Raw genomic sequence first — 12,383 nt, forward strand, 5'->3', positions numbered from 1 at the left:
GGTCGAATGACGTTTAGTTGAACGAAAATTTGATTGAAAGCTTATTTTTAAATGGTTTATTGAGGATTATGCCCTCTAATAGACTCACACCTAAATAATTTTGTCACACCAAAATATTCTTCCACCATGTTTGCCATATATTGGATGGTGTCGTAGCTAACAAAACCAACAAGTAATGCACATGTAACGCACATGTAACGCATTATGTTGGATTGTACATTGAATGCAAGGTGCGTGCTTCTATGAAAGTGCCATATAAACTGACGCGTGAGTATTTATTTTTCCACGTTAAAGATGTGCACGAGAATCTATTCCTTAACTAAACGAACAATATTGAAAGATCATTTGATCATTATGCCAAAAATCTAGGATTTCGATGATTATTCAACAGAACTTAAACTTTTTAGAAGTACTTTTTTGGACATTGACTGAAATATTTAGCTCTAGTGAATTTATTATTCTTTGAAGATATCATCATTCTTCGACTGCTCAACAAGCTTTTATTTTATCACCCAACGATGTGAACATAATGTTTTCATTATATATTATTCTTTTGAAATGCCAACTTTCTTAAAATGAACAACTGATGTTAATTTGATGAAAAATTCAGAGAGAGTGCTCGGGATCTTTCTTTGAATTACGGGTTTTGCAGCTTAGGTAAGATTTTTGAAAGCGGAAATCAAGATTAAAACGCCAGTAAAAAAATGCTTTAAGGAAAACCTTTATGAAGAAGTGAATGCTAGGTGTTGGTAACTCTACTTATGGCCAAGTATTGTGACTTCCAGCTTAATAACTTTCCTCAAGCAAAAATATGGCTGTGCTGGCAGTGTTGATGACCTCGGGTAAAAAACAGAGTTTGCTGTAGAAGCTATGTATTATTAAAAATGAGAAAAAGGGCTAATTCTATGTATCGGGTGAGTAAAACGAGTTGACTGAGGAGACAAAAGTCTGCTTGCTTCCATTTAGGATCAGCTTATCTCGAATCGCAGAACATGCCTGAACAAAAAAGCAACAGGAATCATTAACAACCCAAGAGCTTAATCAATATGTTGGGAGGGCGTCCATCAAATTGGATAACAAAATGTTACTTATCGCATAGAGATTGTTGGTAAAATAGCTGATACTTTTTCGGTTATTCAATCACTCTTGTATTCGCGCCCGATAGCCGTAGCGGTAAACGCGCAGCGATTCAGCATGGCCAAGCTGAGGGTCGTGGGTTCGAATCCCACCGGTCGAGGATCTTTTCGGGTTGGAAATTTTCTCGACTTCCCAGGGCATAGAGTATCTTCGTGCCTGCCATATGATGTACACATGCAAAAATGGTCATTGGCATAGTAAGCTCTCAGTTAATAACTGTGGAATTGCTCATAAGAACACTAAGCTGAGAAGCAGGCTCTGTCCCAGTGGGGATGTAACGCCAGAAAGAAGATGATTCGCGCCAAAATGTTACTCTAGAAATATTCTATGCTTTCTGTTGCAACTAAACCTTTTCGACCAAATGTCCATTCGACGAAATGTCCGTTCGACCAAACGTCATTCGACTAAATGTCATTCGACCAAATGTCTTTCGACCAAATGTCATAGATTCGTTTAAATCACACCGGTCGAGAATCTTGGGTTGGATTTTTTCTCGATTGTCTAGGGCATAGAGTACCCACACAGTGTACACATGCAAAAATATCCAATTGGCAATGAAAAGCTTTCAGGAAAGTTATGGAAGTCCTCATAAAAACACTTAGCCGAAAGGAGGCTCTGTTTTAGTTGGGACGCAATGTCAGCGAGAAGAAGAAGTATCTACATATAAACTTATTAAGGCACATTACTGGGGGAATCCCTGCTAGAATTCAGGAGAGGATACTTGGAAAAATCTCCAAAGGATGTTCTTGGTAATTCTAAGCATAGAGTATTGTTTTATGGTATTCTAGGTAAAATTCCTGCTTGATTTTCTAAAATATAATGTACAAAGAACCAGAACCTTTATGATTATACTAAACGAAATTCTCAATGGCATTTTTGGAAGGGGTTTTTAGAGAAATCCTTGGCGTTATGTATGACAGAGTCCAAAGAACTGTCTTGAAGAATTGCTAAATGTATCTTGAGAAAAAATAAATAAATTTCACGTGGAATAAAACAAATAAACATCATGAAGTGATTTACGAAAGAAATCTACAACTCATAAAGACAAATTCCACGTTCAGTTCCTGGAAAAGAATATAAAGATGAGAGAGAATGCTTAGCGACATTTTTAGAATAGGTTGTGTAAGAATTCCTGGATATGCTATCTTAAAATACCTATAGGAATCCTTATGAACATCCAGTACGTTTTCTATTTAAAACATTAATGAAGATTTTTTCTTGTGTTTTTGAAAAGATTTCTACCAGTTCAGGAGGCCTTCGTACCATTTATAAGCCTGACCATCAATTCTATCAACACGATATACATGGTTACAGGTAGAAATAAAGGTAGGTCTCTTAGAATTGGTGCTTAGGAAGTGTCTGACATCGATATGTTTGAAGATGTTGAATCGTTTATTATCTTGAAACTAAGTGTAAATGTCCGAAGAAAATATTACAAAGATAGAATTCAGCAGACAACCAGATAGAGTTCTACGACTTTGTGGAAGGACATAAATACGCTGGCTGTACGCAGAAGAAGAGGACATGGGTATGCTAAATCTTCGGTGCAATAGGAGAAGTAAAGTAAGGTGGGGCAAGAGTTCGACCTTAGCGGAATGATTAGCATTTCAAAATAAAGAGTAGCAATTCTAGCTGAAACTAGGTCGCTATCGGCACTTATTGTTTGGTTGTCTGGTCGGCGGTCTGGTTGGTTCGAGAATTACTCAGAGGCAATAAAACTGCCAAACTATGAAAAGAAATAAAAAACAACCACAGAATTTTGATCTGTCGCCTACAGTTTAGCTAGATAAACTAATGTTAAAATATTTAAATATTTTAAGTTATAGCAGCTTAAACATTATTTGTTATAATCGATTTTTTTCCCACCAGTGAGGCAGGCAATAGATAAAAACTAGTGTGGGGCAAAAGTTCACTTACAGAACCACAAAATATTTGAATATGGGAAACCAACCATGGGTTTATATAGAAGTATTCACTAATTTTTGAACCGAAATTTGCTCAAAATTGGATTAATTTTAAAATGCCCAAAAACAAAATTTCTTGCAATGGTAAAACTTGAAATTTGGATGGCTTTTTCTACGTAATCAAACATATTTTACTTAAAATGTTTACATGTTTTCAAACTTTTCCCTTATATTATGGGCTAAAACGATTTATAAAAATTAATACTACCTCAAAGCATCTTTTCGGAACGGCTGACTTCACCCTGACATAAAAAGTAGAATGTGTTTTAATTTGATTTTTTTTCGGTGCGATGTAGTTAGATCGCAAATAAAAATTTTCAAGCCAAAATATCAACAATTAGCCATAATTTCGATAATTCTCAAATAGTTCTCTAATTTTCTAAGTGAAAATCTTTAACTTGAATAGTATTTGAACAAGATAGAATTTGAATATCATTTATAACATTCGTTCAATTAAAAGAACTAAAAATTTCAAAAAGATGCTTTTGCCACACTTTACTGTCTGGCAGACCGACGAAGATGGAGTTCTACAATAGGCCTGGCAACGGTGTGACGCTACGCTGGCTGTATATAGTAATATATGTAAATAGGTTCTTGGAGGACTTTCTTGAGAAATTGCTAAAAAATTCATAGAAAATCTTCAATCAACTTTTGGAAGTATTCTCAAGAAATGAACTAAAGACTCGCTACAGAAATACGAAGTACTTTTAGTAACAATTTCTAAGAGATTCTATCGGGCAATGTGTGAAGAAATTCCTGTAAGAATCTCAGGACAAATATCTATAAGAAACGCCACCTCACCTGATGCCATTTGATTACAACCAAAGAAACACGAATTATTCTTGGAACAGCTTCAGTTGAATATAGTTTTTCAAATTTTTCCTACACATCAATGCATTTCTTTTTAAAATCTTTGGAAATTACAACAAATAATTTGCAAAATTACCGAAGCAATAGAAATTAACTACAGTCAACTCTCCATATCTCGATATTGAAAGGACCATCTAGTTAGGGAGGTATCGAGTTATAAAACACAAAACAAGTGCTATTGCGGTCTAAGGGACCTTCAACTGACTACTCCAACTATTTTGATTATCATACTCGATATCGAGATACAGAATATCAAGTTATGAAGAGTTGACTGTGTTTCTATTCATAATTTCTAGTAAAGAGTGATGAATCATCGTAATATTCAAGAAAATATTTCTTGGAACATTTCTGGATTATTCTTCCAGGCTGCAAGTTGAATTTCTGGGAAATGAACAATGTTCCACTCATAACTTGAGTGAAAAACATATCCATAAACGAAAACATTTTCCAACCGCACCCAACTATATAGCATTGCAGCTCACTTCACGTCAGCCTGCTTCAAACTTGCTAACGTCATCAATTCATCCCTGGATGTGCCTGCCGGAGTATTTACTCAAACTACTGCCGCACCCCCCGTTTGCCTCACTAACTCCCCTTATTCAGCCCGTAAGAACAACAACAGCATCCCGAACTCTGATGATGCTGGATCTGCTAGATGTGCAATATGAACTAGCAAAGCCCACCCCAACCCCACCAATTAGCGCCCTGGCATTCTCGGCTTAGCGTGTCAGCCTTACTGGTTTCTCGGTTGCGAGTAAGAGCGAGGCATCTTCCGGTTTTCCGATATTATTGATTTTTTCGCTTGAATTCAAAATTGCATAACACGCACGCACACGGGGCATAGAAGGCTGCGTTTCGCCCTTCACCACTGAGGGAGAGAACCCAAACGTCAATTCGACGAAGCGAAATACCCTACTAACCGAATGGGCGAAGTACACACCTCTTCGAAACGTCCAACGCCTGCTTCGATTTCGGCTAATCCACTACATAAAAATACACACGCCTACTAGACGGCTGCTCCACACCAAACAACCCGAACGACGTAACTATGGCACGCGAGAAAAGTAACAACAAGGGCCTTTTTTATGTCCTTTTCAACAATTCCAGAAGTTTTCCAGGTTATTTTCGTTTGTAAGTTTTCTTCGATTCTCGTTCGCACTAAAGTTTCTTCTATTATAAATCCGTACAATTCCTTCGTTGGAGAGTTCTGCAAATTGACAATTTGTATCCGCTTCCTTCTGCTTCAGTCGCACACGCACACTCACACCAAAAACTGTTCTACAAAATTTGCCTAGCAAGATTCAACAATGTACAGAAAAAAAAACAAGGAAACCAGAACTAGATGATATAGCACCAGGGAGTCCCTCGTGTTCGTCTTTTGTCGTCCTTTCGCCGTGACGGAATGTGAAACTCTGACGACCAGGACCAAATGCACTGCAGCAGTTTCCCTTTCCCAGCGGGGTCTCGAGGACACACACCATATCGGTCGTCCTCGTCGTCATCCCATCCGTGCCTCCGACAACGGTTCGACTCGCGCAAGAGAACGCTGCTCTCGAGTGAGATTCATCTCAGCCCCCATCTGATGTGCGTTTGGGTGGTGCGAGTCGTTCTGATAGGATGCTCAGGATTCGCGAGCTCTCCTCTAGTGACGATTCGCTCTTCGCTCCACTACAAACAAATGGGGATGGATATCCTCCCAATGCTATGATTCTGCAGAGGTTCCCAAATATCAACCATAAGTTGGAAAGTGGAAACGATTTAGAATACGTTGATCGGCGAAAATTCGTTTGTCTTTCAAGTTTGTTTTTGTCTGCCAAAATTTTTCCAAATTCTTTCTGAATCAGCTCTCATCAAATATCGCTTTCCTGCCTTTCTGCCTACTCAGGAGGTCCACAATTAGTATCGTTTTTTATTATTGATGAATAAATGAAAGAAATATTTAACCTCCTTTGTCAGCTTTGGATTAACCCCTCTACCGGCAGCTTGATTTTTTACCGCTAAAAAAATATTCAAATCGCGATATCCTTTTTGTTTATCAATATTTTTGCACCATTTTTTCACAAGCTCTCAAAAAACTCTTCTAGTTTAAGAATATGTATCGATATTGGACTTTTCAAACACTTGGGCGCTTTTTATATTGGTTTGAGATTTGCGACAAGTGGAATCATTTTGAGGTTCACCCGTGGCTTCTCCGGCGCCACCATCAGACAGTATTCGAGCTCGAGATCCGCGTAGGCCCACCTTTAAAGATAGCTAAATGTAGGTGAAATTCGTCCATCAATCGAACAAAGTTCTCCGAAGGTCGCTAAAAACCGTTGTAAGTTCGCCTTACGCTACAACACTGGTGGACGAAGTCCGAGAGCGCGATTCCCGTACGTATCCAATCGTCGTACGGATCGGACCAAATCTGAAGGTAAGGCGTTTAATTGCATCGCATGTGGTCAGAGTCCCCAAGGCAAAGCCGTGCGACGGTACGTTGGCCTCGACTCTGAAGAGGCGGTCAAACCCGGGAAGCACGACAAGCCGTCGTTGCAGCTCTCGAGGAAGATCAAATCGGAAGCCTTCCGTCCAGCTTCCACTTCCTCCGCAACGATAATTCGGCCATACTCCTCAAGCTCAATCCATTCAACGCTGCCGCCATCACAGCAGCGTCAGCGGACAAGCTACATCCCTGCCATTACTCCGAGGAGCGATCAAAAGCGATGACCATCCTTCGCCGGCAGTCGCCGGATACGTCGGACTATGTCATCGAGACTTCGTCACTAAAAATCCTGCGCAGGTACGTGGAAACCTTTTTCATGGCCATGATTGTTCCCCTAACTACCCGATACCGTCAATAAATAGATCCAACCCGAATGAGTTTCCGTAAATAAAGAGTAGTTGAAGTTCTGAAAGCCAATTGATTTTTCCGTTCTGGGCGATTCCGAGAGAATTCACCCTTTAACGTACGTTTTGCTTTTCGTTTTCTGGTAGGGTGGCCTTTCAGATTTTCAGCCTCCATTTAGGTTCAGATCGGGTGGAACGAGTTTAAGGTCTTGGGGCAAAGGTTGAAGGTTAACTTTTGGCGTGAAGATAGAAGGTTCCTCAAGGTGAGAAGAAAGTTTAAGTCCCCTGAGTGGTCTCTCGATTATCGGGAGTGGCGCTTAAGCCACCGAGTTTTCACAAACCTCGTGGATTTTGAACGGTTACAAACTATTATTGTTCCTGAAGCCTCGAAACATAAGTAAGAAATGTCTGGCTATGTTTCGGTCTTATCATTGGCTGATGTTGTCAGTTTCTTGGTGAGATACTCTACAAACATCTTGGAAGTTTATTGACGCACTATTGACGGGTTTGATGAAATTTGAAATCGTTCGCTGTTTCCACTCAAACCACTGGCGAAATCTTCTCGAATCTATCAGTATGATGAAGATATTCAACTGCTATCTATTTTCATGATTCTTGAAAGGTCTCTGAGAAGATCCTTCACGAACAATTTACAAGATTTTATTTTGAAGAATTTATGACAAAATTTGTAAATGATTATTTCAACAGTCGTTATTTGACTTCGCAGAAGCCCATTTGCAAGTTTCACAAAATATTCAAATATTCTGCAAGTTTTAGAGGCAATGGTCAGTGGATACCTAACTTTGGAAAATTTATTGATGAAAACGAGGAATTCTAGAACATGACGGTCCACCATAGTAGTATGTCCGAAAGAATTTGAAACTATTGAGAACCATAGCTACAGGGGGGCTTCCTTAGCCGAGTGATCAGAGTCCGCGGCTACGAAGCAAAGCCATGCTGAAGGTGTCTGGGTTCGAATCCCGGTTGGTCCAGGATCTTTTCGTAATGGAAACTTCCTTGACTTCCCTGGGCATAGTGTATCATCGTACTTGCCACACGATATACTAATGCAAAAATGGTAAATTTGGCAAAGAAAGCTCTCAGTTAAAAAAAGTGGGAGTGCTCATAAGAACACTAAGCTGAGAAGCAGGCACTGTCCCAGTGAGGACGTTAATGCCAAGAAGAAGAAGAAGAAGAAGAAGAAGAAGAAGAAGAAGAAGAAGAAGAAGAAGAAGCTACAGGACCACAGCCCTGATAAAGATGAATGGTTGTGGTCAGGCTTCTTCCTTGCTCTTGACTTATCCTCTTTCTCCCCCTTTTAATGATCAACTACAAAGAGAAACGATTTTACCCACACACAAACTGAGCGTACTTGATCTGCGGGATGAAGAGTTTACACGTTTACCTTTGCTTATTTGCATTCCCACAGTGGTAAAGAGTTTGTTTTGACAACCTCAGTGCTTAAAAGAGGAAGAGATTACTTCCTCCCTTTCTCAGTTAGGGGGAGGAGGATTTTTTCCCATTTCTTAGTTTGGGGAAGAGGATTTCCAGTACAGCTCTTCGTTGTCTCTTTGTAGCTCTTTACCCAAAAGGGCAAAGAGGAAAGCGAAATCATGCTCTTGTGTTGACTGAGAAACCAACCTCAGTTCATCCCAAAAGCAATGATGATGTGTTTGCAGAGCTTCGCAGTAAGCTAGAGCTGTCAAATGGAAGATGTGCGTTTGGCTAGAGCCAACATTTCTCTCCACTCTCTCAGCTACGGATTATTCAACCAACATCCAATGCTGTCTCACAATTGTTGTGTGCGTACGAGGTCGCTTCATCTATAAGATCAAGATGAGCAAAATAAAGCCTGGTTGTGGTGGCTATGACCGTGATCATCATGTAAATAACAAACGAACAATCATATCAACACCGAGGAAACAGCCCCTCTGGCACGATGTAGGTAGCGCAGCCCTAGTTAGATGGCCTATCGAAGACTCTTCACCAACCAAGATAGGCAAAAGTAGAGCAAGTGGATTGATTTTACGGCAGCAGACCCTGTAACGAGGACTACGACTGGGAACGACAACGAATCTTGGAACGTGAGAACTTTAAATGAATCCAAATGTTTTGAGCTCCTGGCTCGTGAAATGCGGAATGTCGGCGTGAACGTGGCAGCTGTCCAGGAAATGCGATCGCCTAAAACCGGAGCACGTGAATTACGAGCGGTGGAACCCATCGCCAAAACTTCATTCAAGTACCACATCTACTACGCGGTGGCGACAGAGCAGAACGTGGAGTTGGCTTTATAGTGATTGGAAAGCAGATGAAGCGAATTATTCGGTGGAAACCGGTAAGAGACCGAATCTGTGTGTTGCGAATGAAGGGCAAGTTCTTCAACTGCAGCCTGATCAGCATTTATGCGCCAACGAACGATAAGCTCGATGACATGAAGGATGAGTTCTAAGAGAGCCTGGATAAGGCCTACAGAGAGTGCCAAAAACAAGACGTCAAGATAGTCATCGGCGACGCAAATGCGCAGATCGGGAAAGAAGATTTCTTCCGACCCGTCATTGGAACGGAAAGCCTTCATTTCGTTACCAATGATAATGGCCTGCGGCTAGTAACCTTCGCTGCTGCTAGAGGGATGGCAATCAGCAGTACCTACTTCGCACGAAAGAATATCCGTAAACACACCTGGCGACACCCGATTGGCGATGCCCTTCCAAATAGACCACGTGCTGGTTGATGGGCGACATTTCTCAGATGTGGATGTCAGGACCTTCCAAGGCCCTAATATCAACTCGGATCATTATCTCGTTGTAGCTAAAATTCTGGCGCGGTTATCCAGCGTCACGAGTTCCAGAACAAACAGAACGCTGCGCTTCAATATACAACGCTTGTAGATTGATGTGGTAGCTGCACAGTACCGCCAGCAGCTAGACGAGCAGTTGGCAAGAATCAACGTTTCTGGCGATGTCAACAGCATGTGGAACGACGAAGACGAAACGACTGGTTCGATGAAGAGTGCCAAAAAGTGACAGACGTGAAGAACATAGAGCGGTACATGGCAGCAAGAGCCGAAGAAAAGCAAATTCAAAAGTGTGGTAGTTGAAGTTTAAAATACCATGAACCGGAATAATATGCGGAGATTTCATGCCACGGTCAATGGCACGCCAGTGTCCGCTATGTGCAATGTTCAGAAAGGAAACTTGCTGACCGATATAACGGCGGTGGCTGCTAGATTGTAGGAGCACTTTCAGAAATTATTGAACTGTGAAAATGGAAATGTAGCGAGAAACAGGATGAACATTAATGATGACGATCAAACTGTGGATCCACCTACCAAAGGAGACGGTGGAAACGCTATCAGAGAGCAGAAGAGCTGTCACACATTTTGGAAGGACGAGATCCCGGTCAAGCTTTTCAAGCACGGAAGTGAACATCTTGGAGTTTTTTTTTTATCTTATGATCTCCCCCTGAAAGGATTGATCTGATAGTTGTTAATCCTAATGACATTTTTCAGACATCCGTTGTTGGATTTTATAAAAACCTACTTCTACAATAATAAAAGAATACTTTTAGGGACAAGGTATTCAATATCGGTAGATAGAGATATGTTTGTCAAATTAAGTGTAATTGTGGTAAAATAGTGCTAAAATGCACAAATGCTAGGAAGCATCCTTGGATATTCGTAAATTCATGAAACAACAGCCGAAAGTTCTGTCCAGAGCGTGGAGCTGGGTTTTAGAGATAAGCGGCCGTTTAGTGGTTTGCTAATAACCTGTTGTCCAATTCGACACCGAACGCTCTGTCACTCTCTATAACACATTTCACTCTGTACCACGTTAATATGAGCTTAATAAAACCTTCATCGGTTATCGGGCTCGATTAGTGATCTTTTTGTACTTGGGTCACTGTCCTCTCGACCTTGGTCAGTGAACGAGATCATTCGTAAAGCCTCCGTGTAATTGACGTGCCCGTTATGCATCTTGCTTATCATCTCGCCGCCCGTTGAAGACTACAAACTACATCCGACCATCTCTCTGGTGGTGGGTATTGAAAGCTTTTACATGTTGATGGTGGATGATAGCATGGTACGGTGGACTGTTCTACTATGGGCTAACATGGGACTAACTGGCGTAGAAAACTGCACAACGAACACTACCTGTACTGTATTTTCACAAATTCACGATTCAAATTTAGGGGCCTTCCATAGCCGAGTGGTTAGAGTCCGCGGCTACAAAGCAATACCATGCTGAAGGTGTCTAGATTCGATTCCCGGTCGGTCCAGGATGTTTTCGTAATGGAATTTTCCTTGACTTCTCTGGGCATAGAGTATCATCGTACCTGCCACTTGATACACGAATGCGAAAATGACAAATTTGGCAAAGAAAGCTCTCAGTTAATAACTGTGGAAATGCTCATAAGAACACTAACCTGAGAAGCAGGCTCTGCCCCAGTGAGGACGTAATGCCAAGAAGAAAAAGAAGACGATTCAAATCACAAACGAAATCTAAAAACACTCTACTCTGAACTAAAACACTTACAAGTTCTTCGATGATATTCTATCAAACAAAGTTGCCGCAATAGATCAATTAAGAGGAAAATAACCATCATCGTTTTCCAAATTTTCAAAACCAGTTTTTTTGCTCAAAATCGAAGCAATTTTCATGAAAATCTATCATTGCATTGCACTCACAATTTGTAATTCAATGATAGATTTTCATGAGGATATCTTTAAATTTGAACGTTAAAACTGGTTTTTAGTTTTCGATGATTGCTGATGATTGAATGATGGATTCTTGAGCCTTAATGGTCAAATCCCAACAAAAAAAAAAAAAAAAAAAGTTGCCGAAGATGCAACAAGCAGCTCTAGATGTAAACCATTTTCAACCTTTTGTCCCATGAACGTAAATCTTGCACACGAAGTCGAGTCTAGTGCACGACACTGAAGACGGCCTTATAGTTGAGGTCGAAATACGCGTATCTGTCAAAGGATACAAACTCTATTGGAATTAAATGGTATAGTACTCAATGCGGTTTTTCATTTACTTATAGGTATTCCACAAAACAGCTCGAACTCTTATTATAATATTTAAAAAGTTTGCCAACCCCTGCCGATCGTAACCAAAGCAACGGCAAAACAAGAGAATCTTCTCCCGCAAATATCACCGAATTGGGGCGAAAAATCCTCAAAGAGATTTTCATCGCTGATAAACATCGTCAGCCCTACTGCACTCAATCGTCATCGTCATCGTCATCATCCTGCCCCCTCGCCACTACGGCATCATCACATAAAAACCATCACCATCATCTGATGGAATTTGGACTAGAGAAGACAAATTACTCGCCCCAAATCCCCCAAGCCACTGCAGCAGAGTTGCCAAAAAGTCCCCCCTCTCGCATTCTCCGGAAAGACGATGACTGTGCATAAATGATAACGTTCGAAATGGATCGTTATCCTTTCGCTTGCGTTATCCTAGCTGGAAGCTCCAGCAGCGCTCCCTGGGTCCCTCTCTAATGGCCCCCTAATGATAAATCGATTACGGGCAATCAATTGCAAGAGCTTTTTGGGCGTTCCTCCCCGTTTCGATTCTCGGC

The 12,383-nt window shown here is 40.9% G+C and overlaps 1 protein-coding gene across 4 annotated transcripts in view; it reads right to left on the minus strand.

Moving 5' to 3' along the window:
- The window catches only part of LOC5579032 (syndecan), a 180,835-nt gene that overhangs the window by 93,559 nt on the left and 74,893 nt on the right, over positions 1–12,383 (minus strand). Inside the window, exon 1 of one of the 4 annotated variants that reach the window (XM_021840280.1) lies at positions 4,912–5,395. The exons of 2 other annotated variants lie outside the window; for them this stretch is intronic. The gene's annotated coding sequence lies outside the window, so the exon portion shown is untranslated. Of the gene's footprint in view, positions 1–4,911; positions 5,396–12,383 lie in introns of those variants that run through there. One more of the 4 variants, XM_021840281.1, reaches the window with a different exon arrangement.

Source organism: Aedes aegypti, chromosome 2, assembly GCF_002204515.2.
Source record: "Aedes aegypti strain LVP_AGWG chromosome 2, AaegL5.0 Primary Assembly, whole genome shotgun sequence".
NCBI lineage: Eukaryota > Metazoa > Arthropoda > Insecta > Diptera > Culicidae > Aedes > Aedes aegypti.